A 14,573-nucleotide genomic window follows, 5' to 3' on the forward strand; every position below is an offset into this window, starting at 1 on the left:
TTTCACTTTTGTTTATAGGCATTCTTGGTTTCTGGTCCTCATGAAGGGAGGTAATGCTACTGTTTCAATCAATTCAGAAGCATCCTCACTAAATTAAAAGAGATGGCAGGAGATTTTGACTCGTATTAAGCGCACACGCGTGTTGGAGGCCCAGTACAATTTGAGTGGCTTGACGACTGTCCTACAGGCCTAGTACAGCTTCAGTTGCTTGCTTGGCTCTTGTGACACCTGTACCTTGACATCGTCCAGTTGGCAGAGATGAATAGGACTACTGCGTAACCTTGCAGATGTCTCAGTTTCTGCACACCACGGCACATAACAAGACAAAATACACAACATGTATGCTTGCAGCTGCACATAGATAACGGTGATGGGAACAAGTTATCCTTGAACGTCTGGGGGTACACTGTTTCATTGCCAAGGGGCATACTTTTACACCGCCCCTCTCATCACCAGGTTTTGATGACCCCAATTATCATGGTGAGAATGGAATGTAGTTAAGGGTCAAAATCCAATGTAGGTAATTAGCATATATGATAATAAATAAGCAGTAATTAGGTGAAGGGGCTGTTTCTGGAAGGGTATAAGAAGTCACTATTTAGACAAAGGGGCACTCTCCATCAACACCTGACTCTGCGGGAGGTGCTGCCGGTCAGACCAGAGGATCCACTGACTCCCTGGCGGGGCCCCTGAAGAAAGCCATTCCTGTATGCAGCCTTCTGTGTGACTGCTTAGCTCTCTAGGCTTAGTGAGTATGATATATTGTAGTTAATTTTAGGCTTTGTATTTAACTAGTATATTTATAGAAAACCTTGCACATTAAACCTTACTGATCTGCAAATCGGGCGTACCGTGTCTCACTGGTATCCACACAGATCACAAAGTGTCCAGTATCAACAGCGTGCACAAACACACACCCTTTTTCCTTTGTAAAAATCAAAGGCGGGACGGATGAAGGAGAAGAAGGAAATTGTACACTTACATTAGTATCTTTATGATGGGGCTCACTGGGTTTATGTAATTCAGGGAGAAAGACCAGCAGAAGTGAAAGTACCTGTCTCCTGCTGGTCCCTAGATATTACTCCTGGAATGCTGCAGAAATGTATCTAGTCCCAGCAGGGATTAAGAAGTTGGGTTTGCTTGTCAAGTGGCCCTTGTTACCCTGCCAGTTAGCCCAGCAGAAGGTTTGTATTTTATAGTTCCTATTTATGTTTTTTATTACAGTAGTGCCTAGGGATAAACCAAGCATGGGGCTCTATTGTGCCGGGCACTGTACCAACAGAGCAGTAGATGACCCCTACCCCATAGAGATCTAAGCTGCTATCCTTCCAGGGGATGAGAGCTGGGAAATCAGCAATGGTTCTTGGCCCTTTTGCAGGTTAGGCAGGATGGTATCTAAGGTCTGGACTGGTTTTTGTTTTTTCCCTTTTGCTTGCTGCAGTTTGATAATTGTAATAAAGCACCTGGAATTGCCTGGAACATTGAGAAAGAGCTCTGTGGTTTATTCCATTAGAGTTCTAATAAATACAGCACGTCAAGAAGGGGGAGACAACTCTCTTTTCAAACTGAATACAGAGTTTCTGGTGTATTTTTACCATGGACAACCCAGCCCCTATTATGCTATTAAATAGTTTTTTAGCACAGTTTTTTGGCTGCATATGTCTTCAGGAACCCCCCGAGAGTTACATAAAGGGCTTGATCCTGCCCCCCTTGAAGTCAATGGATGTTTTGCATCAAGGGCAGCAGGTTCTGGTCTAAAGACAACTTGGACAAAATCTTGCACACTCTCCAATCTGCCCCCCAGTGAAAAGCACCGTTATAAAGTGTTCCAGTTGTACCAGGCCATCAGGATCTATTTCGAACGAGCATTCACTCATGCTAAAGATGTTTGCTAGAGCAATCAGATCAGCAGTCTCTCTGCTTTTTCCCTAATGCACTGTCTCCTTTCATTAAGCATTAGAACATGATTTGAGGACACAGCTACAGTTTTACATTTTCAGTATTAAAAAATAATGCCCTTTTAGTGTCAATGACCCTTCTTGTTGTGGGCTGGGCTGTGAGAAACCAGACTCTGGTGACCATTATGTACTATAGGAATGCTGCACTCCCACTGATCCACCCGAGAACAGACCAGGGTTGAACATAAAGGCTGCTCTCCTCCAGCTCCATACACCTTAACACTATTTCTGTTGCACAAGTGCAGCATGCTCACACAGCAAGGTGTCTTGAGTAAGAGCAATGCTGTTGTCATAAAGGACGTTTGATGCCATTCCTACAGTCACATGCTGATGTCCTGGTAGACTGACTTTGACTAACCAGTATTACAGTGGTGACTAATGTCATTTATTGAACGATCACAAAATAGTTCAAGGAATTGTGTATACATGACAGCCCTGTCTAGCAATGCTACACAGCAATTTAAGACAGGAAGTGAAGAATGTCATATCCATTTGAAACTACAAGGTGAATTTAGATTGGCAGATTTTAATTTACGAACACTTAAAAAGTTTCTACTTACCACTTTGCTGTCAGGTGAGGGTATTTATGATATTACGGCATTCTAACTCTATGGAATGCCACAAATACCTTAAATATCCTATCTCATGGTAAAAAAAAAAAAATAATCCCAAGACTACTTCTTACGAAAAGTTTCATTAAGTTTTACACCTCAGCTGAAAAAAGACCCCTCAAATAGTCAAATAGTCAACTATCCCTCACATTATGCTGGAGTGTTAGTTCCTTTCTGACTCGAGATGATAAGTGCCCTTACTGAGGTATGAACACTATTTTCTGGGAATTCCTTAAAGGTTTCCCATCCAAAACCTGACTCACTTGGGTTTTGAGATCTGATAACAACCTCCTATGGTCTGAGTACAGGGTCATAATAAAGAACAAATCTAGCAAACCATAATGCAACTAAGATTAGTAAGCATGTATTCACACCATAGGGCATTGTCTCCACTACCAAATCTATTTTACTATAAATATTCCAAATTTGGCCTTCGTATATATGTGGTTCATGAACTCAATACCTGGGTATTACAATGACAGTTACTATAGAAAAACTTAAGGTGACAAAATTTATTTTTTTATCCATCCTTATGAGCAAAGGCACTTTGTCAAAAGCCGCAGAATAGAAATACCTGAATCGGTTAAAGTGTGACATAATCCTGCAGGATTTTCACTGTTATTAAAAATGTACTTTCTGTCCTGTAAGAAATGGACTGAGCCATATCTCTCTCAGAGATGTGAAGGAGGAAAAAAAAAATCAGTTGCTACTGACCTCCACACCCTTGATGATTGAACTCTGAAAGCCTGGGAAAATGAGAGTGTACCATTCTCATACAAAAAACACAAGGCAATAAAGTTCAGTAAAGAGAAACAGATTTTCAAGAATATTTCAAGCTTCTATAATTCAAAGACCATTTTAGCACAATGCACTCAATGATACTGCAGACAACAATCCTACGTTATCAAGGAAATGGATAAAATCATAGCCTCATGGAATCAGAGAAAATTGTGATGACAAAGACCTGTTGTTTTAAGAAGCGTAATTTTGTAGCACGGGAGCTATGGGTTCAATCCCTAGCTCTACCACTGACTACCCGGGTCTACTTTGGCAAGTCACTTAGCCTGCAAGACAGACACGTGCATGTGTACATTCATTTACATTCAGTTAAGCACATACTTAACTTTAAGCATGTGCCAAAGTCCCACAGTCTTCAATAACATGCTTAAAGGTAAGCATGGGTTCAAGTGCTCTGCTGAACAGGGACAGATTGAGGCACGTGGTTAAGTACTTGTTGAATCAGGACCTTAATTTCCCTGTTTCAGAATCACCTATCTGTAAAATGGCCTTAATAATACTTCCCTACCTTACGGGGATGTTAAGAAGATACATTTATTAGTGTTTATAAGGTGCTAAGACACTTCAGCCATGTGGTCCACAAAGGAAGACAGATAGTCCTTCTCCCTGCCCACAGAGTTATTTACAGAATATTTGCTTGCATTTTCTCAAGTCTGTTTTTTAATGTCTCTAGTGTAGTTTCCACCACTTCCCAGATGACAGAATCCTTTCACATGCCATCTCTAATTCTATGATATGTCCATACTCTTCATAGCAATCCTAAAAGCCCCCATTTTGGCTTGCCATGAAGATACAGCCTGACAACCAACATTTTGCCAAACAACACATTTGTATGTATGAGCACGGAATCCCACACATATAGAGTGACATCACATAACCTGTCTGCTTCATCGTAATTGCTTTTCTCTGTGCTATTGGGATGACAGAGAACATGGGGAAGGGAGGGAGATAGGAAAGAGCTTTGATAAGATCTGAGTAGACTGGCTGAGAAGGAAACCAAATGGGAAATACCTTTTGACTGTGAGCTGGGAACAAAAAACTGGGAACAAAAGCACTATGTCCTGCTATGAAAGATCCATAACATCAAGCAGAGAATGTGGCAGCTGCTGCATGCTAGATTCACTTGGGGGCTATCCAGCAACATAAGATGTCCTGAAGAGCATGATTACTGCCAATATAGACAAGTTACCTGTCATTTCCTCAAGAGGTAGTCAGTTCCAAATCTATCCCAGGTCAGAAAATACTGAAGTTGTTACCAGCTTACAGCCTTTTGTAGATGGGATTTCACATCACAACTGAGACTAGTTAACAATTTTATCAGTAGTCACAGCATACAGGTCAGCTATATTATGGAAATGCAACCATCAGAGACTGTCTTCTCCTTACATTTTTGTTCAGCGCCTCGCAAAATGGGGCCCTGTTCTTAGATTGGAGTCTGTAGGTGCTACTGTGATGCAATTAGATCATCACAACATTGAGTATCTCATCAGTAAAGATGTTTCTGTCTGTGACAGGAATGAGATGTACTGGTGGTGCAGTGTAGGGAAGATTTCACGAAGACTGTCCATCTTAAACCTGTTCTGTTGATAAATACTGAATGACAGTCTTGAGAACTGCCAAGCCAGCAGCTTTTATGCGGCCTAAAAATCAGTAAACATTTTTATTGGACCAACCATTCACTTGGTCTCTCACTCGTCACATATTTGTGTAGCAGCAATGAAGAAAGGCAAACCTGAAGGAGATCAGGGCACAGGTTTAGAATAAGCACCTCTGACATTTTGTGACTTGCCAGCTGCTACAATATGCTCTGATAACTTAATCGGAGAAAAGAAAGTGATGCTGGAACTTTGGAACCAGAAGAAGTGATGAGACACTCTACAGGATACCAGCCCCGGTAGGAGATGGGACGGAAGGCAACACCACACAATTAGAATTTCTGGCAACCAACGCATAGCACGTGCATAGCACCTCGGTATGCATATGGTCCTCATCACCGTTGTGTAGGAGCACCTCACAATCATTAATGGCATGATTAAATCAATTAAATTAATCATTAAACAGCACCCTTGTGAGGTAGGCAGGTATGATCCCTATGTGACAGACTCGGAACTAAGAAAAAGGGTAGATTATGTGAGTTGCCCAAGTCACACAAGAAGATTGTAACTGAACTGGGAAATAAACCCATGTCTCCTGAGTCCTAGGACAGTGATCTGTCAACTCCTAGACCATCCTTCCTATCTCTGCCACCTTTCATCCATTGATTTTCATAACATAAGCCTCAGACCATCCCTCTGAGCTAGGTACATATTATTATATCCATTTCATAGATGACTAAATAGAGGCAGACAGAAGTTCAGTGCCTCGCTTTCGTGCCAAAGCTAGTCACCGACACCATCAAGGACAGATGCCCCTGCCCTGCTCTAACTGACACTCGTCACCCAGTGGGCTGGGAAATTCGATTCCCTCACATATGAACATGAAGGCTACTTTATCCCGCCAGCTCCCACACAGAAGTGCAGAAAGTGCTGCCCTGTTGCTTCCTGTGCAGTATCTTGACTCAGACGGTGGCCAATGCCAGCTGCCATGGAGGAAGAAACTCCCCTATAGATAGCAGGCAGCAGCCCCATTGCACCCACCTCTGCCCACACCCCAGTCCAGGGCAGGCAGTGCCCCCCACCTCCGCCCAGACCAAGGCAGACAGCAGCCAAGGCAGAGACTCAAGAAGCTGCCAGTTATTTGGTCACCAAACCAGGGAGATAAGCCAGAACCAACCAGGAGCCAAACAATCTCTATAGTTCATGCCAAGCTGCAGCCTGGTCTATCTTTCAGTTCCAGAAAATCAGGACATTTGCTGCCATTTATGTAGATAATGTAATGAATATTCATCAAGTATGAAAATTATGGCATTATATCATTGCATAAAATCTGCAGATTTCTGAGCCTTCTGCCTTACCAGGTAGACAGGAGTCCCTAACACCCAGTAGTCAGAGTTTTACACATGCCTTGAAGATTGATGGGTTGTAATCCCTTCCAAAGCTCTTGGCTTTTTGTTTTTCAATACGTCTTTATCATTATAACTCAGATTATTTTTGTTAGCTATATAAATGGCTGATCCTTTGAGAAACTCTACTGCATCTCAAACTTCTCAAAGGGTTAGAAGCAAAACTTTAAAAGCACATTGGAATAGCCATTCATTTCCAATCCTGCAGCCTGCAACACATGTAGCTTTGTTAACGCTGCTGCAGAACTGAGACATTATTTCAGGGCTTTATTTGCCATCAGTGTTGACGGGCTGTGAACACCACTGGCCACTCCACAGAGCCTCTGATGCCACAGACAACAAGGCTAAAAATGGGTTAAAAGCAAACGGATGGAAAAGATTGACTAATTCATCTGATTTACCAGTTCTAGGAATTGTGAGCTCTTTGCATTCAAAGGCAAAGCTGTCTTTACCAAAAAAAACCTCTGATTTGCTGCTTACAAACCTAAATGACGTAGCTCCTTCTAGGTGAAAAGACATAAGAAAAGCAGCTGAAAATAGAAACAAATGGAGCAGAGAAAGAAATGTACTAAACTTTGATCCTGCATTTGGAAGCCTTTTTCAAGTAACAGCCATTGCTTGTACTAATTTCATAAAACTGAACATAATTATAAATAAATCAGTGGATTCCTGGACTAGTGTTTGATGGTCTCTTACATAATGAAATAAGCTTTGATATATTTGTTAAAGCATCTGTTTGACAGAGATATCATGCCTGGAAAATGAAGCCATTTAAATTCTTGATACAAGGTTATAACATTTTGCCACCTATTGAAATGCCTTTACTTATCTATAGGATCTATTTTATTTTTATTGCATGACACAAGCTAATTCATGGTGAAAAATTCATTGTCCCCCCCACTTTAAAATGTTTTCAGAAAGAAAACAAAATTAAACTATCAAACAGTCTATCGGCCCTACAATTGGATATCACAAAATATGCTTTTGGGGCATGAAAAGCAACAGCTCGGGCATTCATACAAAGCTGCTCACAAGTGAGCAGAACGCTCACCATTTGGATCTAAAAGAGGAGCTGTCATTCTACAATCAAATCCACATAGAAGACACTTACACCTTCCTGGAACCCACTGACGTCAACGGGGCACACCAAGAGTTGACTTGTCCAGATCCTATTGCAGAACTGGGACTTTGTATGTTTGCTTCCTATATTCCCGGAAGAATGAGAAAACGGCATATTTAAAATTACAAACCAGTATTTCCATTTTATTTCTATAGTTGTGACTTCATATCAGAAATTATTCTGCATTGTGCACAGAAGCGTTAAGTGTTCAGAATACTATTTAGTTCCTGAACACCTGACAAAATCCGGAAAGGCAAGGTGGGTGAGGTCTGAAGAGCTCTCTTCAGGTGACGTGAGCTCTGTGTAAGCTTGAACGCTTGTCTCGCTCACTAAGAGAAGTTGGTTCAATAAAAGATATTACCTCACCTGCCTTGTTTCTCTAATATCCTGGGACTGATAGGGCTACAACAACCCTGTGCGCAACAGATGATAAAATCCAGTCAGTAAATCATTGGTGTTTGAGATTTAAATCCTAATTCTCGATCTCTATGGGACTCGTGTGTCAAGAATGTGCAACATCAGGCTACTACTCTGAACACTTCTTTGCCACATAGATACCATCCCAATGTACAGTCAGCATTGTATATAGATCTCTGGGCTTTCTGATGTTAATTCATACCTTCCCTACATTTTCAGTTTTCAGTTCTATTTCTTGTGGATGTTTCTATTTTCAACTCTTTCCTCAGAGCGTGAAGGAGAGGTCAGGAAGAATTTCCTCTACCTGCTCTGCATATCAACACACAGAGCTGATTATTACAATAAAGTACAACACAACCCATATTTCAGAACAGGCCCAAATATTGGAATAGACCAATAAAACATTTTATTTCCTGCCTAAACTATACAATATTTCAATTTGATATAGCAAGAGCTGAAAACATCCACTATTAAATAAAAGTAACATTCCTAACTGCTCTTCCAATTTAATGAAAGACTGCATTGATAACAATTTAATTTCAGATTTTCAGAGCAAGGAAAAACATATGGATTTACTGCACCTTTCATCTTCAAAGTACTATATAAATATTAAGTCTCCTCACCTCCTTTTTCATACCAGGACCTCACTCCTCTATAGCTGAGATCTAGCCAATGCTCCCCCGTCCCTGAATAAGAGAAGGACAGGGCGGTCACAGCCATCTGACACCTGTTGCAACCACCACATTGAGAACACCTGGACTAGTCAATATCACTGTTGAGATTAGAACGTGGGAGTTCTGGACTCTCAGTCCCATACTTATGAAACACCTCTAATTAAAAACAATTACAGATTTGTGCAGTAGGTACAATTATTTCCAACAAACAATGGCCACAACCTTGTGGTCAGATTTTCCACATACAAAACTCCCAATTATCATCAACAGGCGCTCCACATATGGGGTAGATGCTGAATCGAGTCTCTCATTTCAGCATTGCCGTAGAATTAATAGTGATTCTATTTACTTTTAAAATTGAGATCAACAATAATTCTAAGGTCTGTTCATGGACTCTGCTGGCTGCACAGGTTGTTTGCAGTTCTTCCATTCTTGCAGGATGAATTAAATGAATTATACCACAGCCTGAGGGTACACCAGATACTTCATCATGCTGTGTTTCCCCAGCGTGAAATAGACTTCAAACCAAGGAAATGAAAGAAATAGCTGAAAAGAGCAAAATAACGACAATGTCCACATGCCACACCATTTATTATGGGGAGGCAGGAGATAGGCAGGGACATTTCATGTAGAGACAGGCAAATAACTGACTTTGCTCTGCCCAGCAAACAAACAAAAACAAAACATCAGGGGAAATATTTGGCTCGGTTCCAAAAATGTTCAGCATTTATCTCACACACAGTTTGCTGCCTTTAAAAAACTTTTCCCTGGCAGAAACCATCAGGTCAAATTTGCAAATCATTTCAGGTTGACCCAAAACTGCATTTTTTGGCAAATAAACTATTTCACAGCTCTACTATTGCGTGGGGGATGGAGGAGGTCAGTTATTTTCAGTGGGAAAAACTGAGACTTGTGAAGCGCGGACAAGTGTTAGCTGAAGATAGGAAGGTTCACAGTCCACCGTTGCCTACCCTCTGCTAATAAACAGCACAGATTAGAGAGTCTTTACTTCCACCAGATTCACCCATGGAAGAGCCAGGGACAATCTGTCCTTGAAGGGGTGTACCATATGGAAGGACAAAGAGAGCAACACCTTCACATCTATCAAGAGTAGCTGTAGTTTCCATTGGAGGCAAAACAGGAGCCGGTCAGGTGAGGCTGAAGAGAATGGGGCAGATTCCTCAGTATACCAATGAAGTCAATGACGCCCCACTGAAATCAATGGAGCGATGACAGCTAACATCAGCTTCCCCAACTTCACAGCAGATAGGAGACTGCAGCAATTTTGTGCCACCGTGACCTTCTCACTGGTGGTCTGTCTGCCACCAAGAGCTCTGCACCTTGTTCACATTGGCAAAAGCCAGCATAAACTAGAACTGAATTTAGCTCTAAACTGTTCCTTTGCATTTTTCCTAATTGTCTTCCTTTAAAGAAAATTAGAATACTTTGAACACCAAGGAAAGTGAGGATTTTTTAGACTGGGACTATTAGGAGGAGCAATGAGACAAAGTTAAGAACTGGCTATACGTCAGCAAACCTTCCTGAGAGTAAAATTTGTTAGATTGTGCCACTGTCTTCCAAAGAAAGTCTTACCATTTGGAACATTTAAAACAAGACTGGACAACACCACCACATAATATACTACAGGGAGCAACCCTACAAGGGCAGGAGATAGGCTAAATGATCTACCAGGACGTCTTCATCTCTGGTATCAATTAATTTCTGACTCTTATTACAATTAATTAAGAAAAGTATATCCACCAAGATACTGATTTCATATCCTCTTACTCACAGAACTGCAAGGAGCGTTAATTTCAATACAAACTTCTGTGTGTGTCACACACAAAAAAAAACAAAACCAAAACTTCTATTCCAAATGTAGACATATGAATCGACATATGAAATACTCAATTTACATCCTGTAGTTTAAAAAAACAAGGATATCTGCTTCCATGATATTTTGGTAACAAAATTTTAGAGAGATAATTTTTTTAATGAGAGTTACAACGTACAACCACAAAGCGTTTGTGCTGAATTCGTCATATTTTGGAACTCATTTCTTTTGGCCTTCTCAAGACTGTAGCTCTAACACCCATCATACTTCACTCCATATCCCAAGTGTATTTTAAAGGAGATGAACTGTTTCAAGACATAAAAGTATATGTGAATTTGCCACATAAGAACTTCAATCTCTCTAGAGTTTTTCTAACTCCAGAAACAACAGCAATAAAATAGACATGTATACAACAGAGCTCAACATTCTTATAATAACTCCTCTGGGTGCTTCATAATAATGATGTTTTTACAATCTTAATTTTAATAAAACTTAATTCTAAAGTAACTTTTGTAACGTTCATGAAAAGATGCTGGATTCACAACAAAAGAAATTAAGTGCTCAGTCCTTAATGGCAAAAATCCTAGTGAATTCACTGGGACCAAGGCAAGGTATGAAAGTCTTTTACTTAGTGGTGAAACAAGTACCACATGGAAGGCAGCACTGCAAGTTCTCCATACCCTACCATCAATGTGCCTCAGCCTTCCTCTGGATGGAGGTCTCTAAAGGCAAGAGGATAATTTAGTCTCCACAGGCCTGATCCAAAGCCCATTGAACTAACGGGGAAGACTCTCATTGAGTCCGAAGAGATCTGAATCGGTTCCATGTCCATTCAAAGGTTGGCTTTGCTGCAGAATGTTAAAACCACATTGCCAGTTAGCGCTAGTGGCAGTCTGGAGGTGTAAGAATTCTGATCAGTTGTCCAAAGGCACCTAAGACTTTAAATCTGATTGGCTGACAAATGTGGTTGTCCCAGTTTTCAGGCTGTGGTGCCATCTCTCAAATGAAATGAAATATGGATGCAGCAGTCGTTGTCTAAAGGCATTTCCCTGGGGTTCTGGTTGTTCTGCTTTGGCCTTTTGTGGCCCAACTTTACGTGTTTGTTCTCTTGATTTTCATAGGTCTGTCTCTGACCTGGTTTTATGCCATCACCAGTCAGAGACAGAAACTGTGTAATAATTTATTTCACATTCAAGCTAATATCTAAATAATAATACGGATACTCCTCATCTTCTTAGAAATCTAGATGTGTTCATACAGATTAGCACTAAATCTAATCCTCAGATAGTATTCACTGTACAGTTTCCATGAATGTGCTTTGTTAGTGGACCCTCTTCACGCAGTTGGGAAGAGCCTGATGGGACTAACACATCTACATACTTACAAGGTAGAATACCACCAAAACTAATAGCCTGCCTAATAGAAAAAGGTATAAGAAAGCTTTTAAACTTCACCCATAGTTATACCAAAAAATATTACATTTCATAAACCACTTGTCAACCACATACTGCCACTTTTTGTAGAACTCTACATCCCGTCTCACCCGTTTTCACATCATCAGTGAACATGTACTTACTACACAGTCTTTCTTCCAGGTCATTGGTGTATAATACAAGACCCAACCCAGGTCATTGCAGTACTCCACTTCTCACTCCTTCCTATGTTACCTGATCTCCACACCTTTACCAGCATGCTCTGGTTTCTATAACCAAGTCAAATCTTTACTCAGCTGAGCATTTCACCGTCAGTACTGTAGCTGGTAATCTTACACGTAACGTTTACTACTTTGTGCAGTGCTTTAGCAAGAGTTCCAATAAACTGTCACTTGCTTCACCCCTTCCTGCTCTCCTTAGCGATTCTTTAAGGAATCAAATGAGTCTGTTAAAGACATGACCTCTCTTTGGAAAATCTGTGCTGGCTTCCCTTGGCCAATCTATACTGGCTCAACAATTCTCCTCTTTAGTCTGCAATGAGAAAGTGCACCTGAAGCTAATGTATGTGGAATTTCTGTACCTCTCACAGACACAGGCTCTCCTTGCATAGATTTGATGCCACTGAATATTTTCTGTTGAATATAAGTTACCATTTTAAATAGGAATTTGTATCCTGTCCGGTTGCAAATAAAAGCTTCCAAATGTGAACCAATACAGTGCTATCCTCCCAGCTCTTCAAACAGAAACAACAGATGCAATGGTACTAAAGAGCAAACCCTACCCACCCATTACCAGCATTTACAAGTGTTGAGCATTCCCTGGCAGTAGAATCAATACAATTCCACTGCACATGGGTGTAAAATGGGCTGCACTCCCCTACATGGCATGAAGGCTAGTAGGTGGAGTGGGGCATGGATAGCTCAGAGGAGGGGCAATCAGAGTAAATATGCTCCAGTGCTCACTGATGAGGGGCAATGAGAAGACCTATGTCAGTCATTGAGATGAAGTAGCTTCTGTGGAGCTTCTCTGTAGCCTTCATCCCTTGCATCTACCCAAGTCCTAATTCAGCTACTTAGACGGTGTGTATGGCTGATGATGTGATCCCAAGAGAGATGGGAGGTGCCCAATGTTTCTTAGTAGAATATTGATTCTGAAACCTAACAACGACCATTTAAATAGCTATATTTAAATTATTTCACAGTCATCTGATCAAGAACACTCTTGTTACACGCTTATCTAGTGTAGATGGATTTATATGAAAGGATAAACAAGCTTAAAAGTTTTAAAGAGGCCAATAATTCAGCGTTCCTTTAACTGAGCTATATATACGGGGGGAAGGGGTAGACATGCACAGATGCACGCACATCCTCCCCCTTGCGGTGGAGTGATGATAGCAAGAACTTTGGAGGGAGGAAGTATACTTGCAGGAAAAGAAGATCTGACAATCCCGGAAAAGCTTTTTTTAGGATGAATTTGAGGGCTCAAGGAAAGCTGTGAGAATAAATGATTTTTGATTTGCTAGCCCATTCAGCCTGAAACATCTCATTTGAGGTATTATAACTTTAAAATAAAGTGAAGTAATATTAGAAAAGAAAAAAGTCATTTAGAACATTTTATTTAGAAAATCATATATATATATATATATATAGGGCTGGAAGTGTCCTCAAGAGAAAAAAAAAGTTTTGATTTTTGGGGTATTTTTGTTGGCTGAAACAATTCAGCAAATCCAACATGAATTTGCAAAAAGTTTCAGTTGATCCGAATCTGCATTTCTATGCAAAAAAAATATCTGATGAAAAATGTCACCCAGTTCTCGTCTCAAGGAAGTTGAGCATGGATATATTTCTAAGACAAAGCTGACTGAAATAGAATTTCCATGGACTTCACTTTGAATTCAGATGTCTTGCAGGATGGGGTAAGTGGGGAGAACTTTGCAACCTAGCGGAAAGTTTTGTGAAATCTTTATGATCAAAGCCTAAATTTGGGACTAAACTACTTGACATATTGTTCCTGTGTTTAGTGTTGCTCACTGGACATCTCGAGAAGAGATAGTATTTCAGAATGTCATCTGTGAATAGCACTGTGAAGTCCATTGAACTTTCACACGTGTTTCTATCATGGATTATTAGAGAGTCTTTCAAGTAGAGACTGCTTCATTTTGAAGAATTCTGCTTCTAAATTACATCTCTATAAAAGCAATACAAATTTTAGCTTTAGCTTCTTACTGTTCATACATTTAAAAATAATTTTAATTAACATTTGATTGCTTGCCTGGGCCAATATTTTTTTTAATACAAGTAAAATGAAGTTAAAGTGTATGCATAATTAAATTTAATTTGAAGTTAGAAATGAATTATAAAGTAGTAGTTGTTTCTTTTCTTTTTCAAGAATCACTGGTCTCATTCATTCTGAATTTATGTTTTCCATTTCTATTCTAAAGATATAGAGGAAATGGCCTAAGCTACATTTTCTAGTTGATGTTTTCCTGTCCACTTTTGGACCTTTGGATGCTCAAATCTCATTTACTTTAATGAGAATTGGGCATCTCAATTCCCTTAGGCAGCTTTGAAAATCTTAGCAAGGGTGGACAGATGGCGTAGTGGTTAGGGTGCTATTGGGGTTCAATTCCCTGCTCTTTCACACTGTGTGACCTCAGGCAAGTAATTCAGGTTCTCTGTGCCTCAGTTCTTCATCTGTAAAATGGGGATAATACTGTTTCTCTACTTC

General features: G+C 40.3%; 1 protein-coding gene across 1 annotated transcript in view; it reads right to left on the bottom strand.

The window, feature by feature from the left end:
- The window catches only part of KCNQ3 (potassium voltage-gated channel subfamily Q member 3), a 246,730-nt gene that overhangs the window by 86,498 nt on the left and 145,659 nt on the right, over positions 1-14,573 (bottom strand). The gene's annotated exons all lie outside the window — the stretch shown is intronic.

Source organism: Emydura macquarii, unplaced genomic scaffold, assembly GCF_026122565.2.
Source record: "Emydura macquarii macquarii isolate MOO-44397 ecotype Brisbane River unplaced genomic scaffold, CSIRO-AGI_Emac_v2 contig_369, whole genome shotgun sequence".
NCBI lineage: Eukaryota > Metazoa > Chordata > Testudines > Chelidae > Emydura > Emydura macquarii.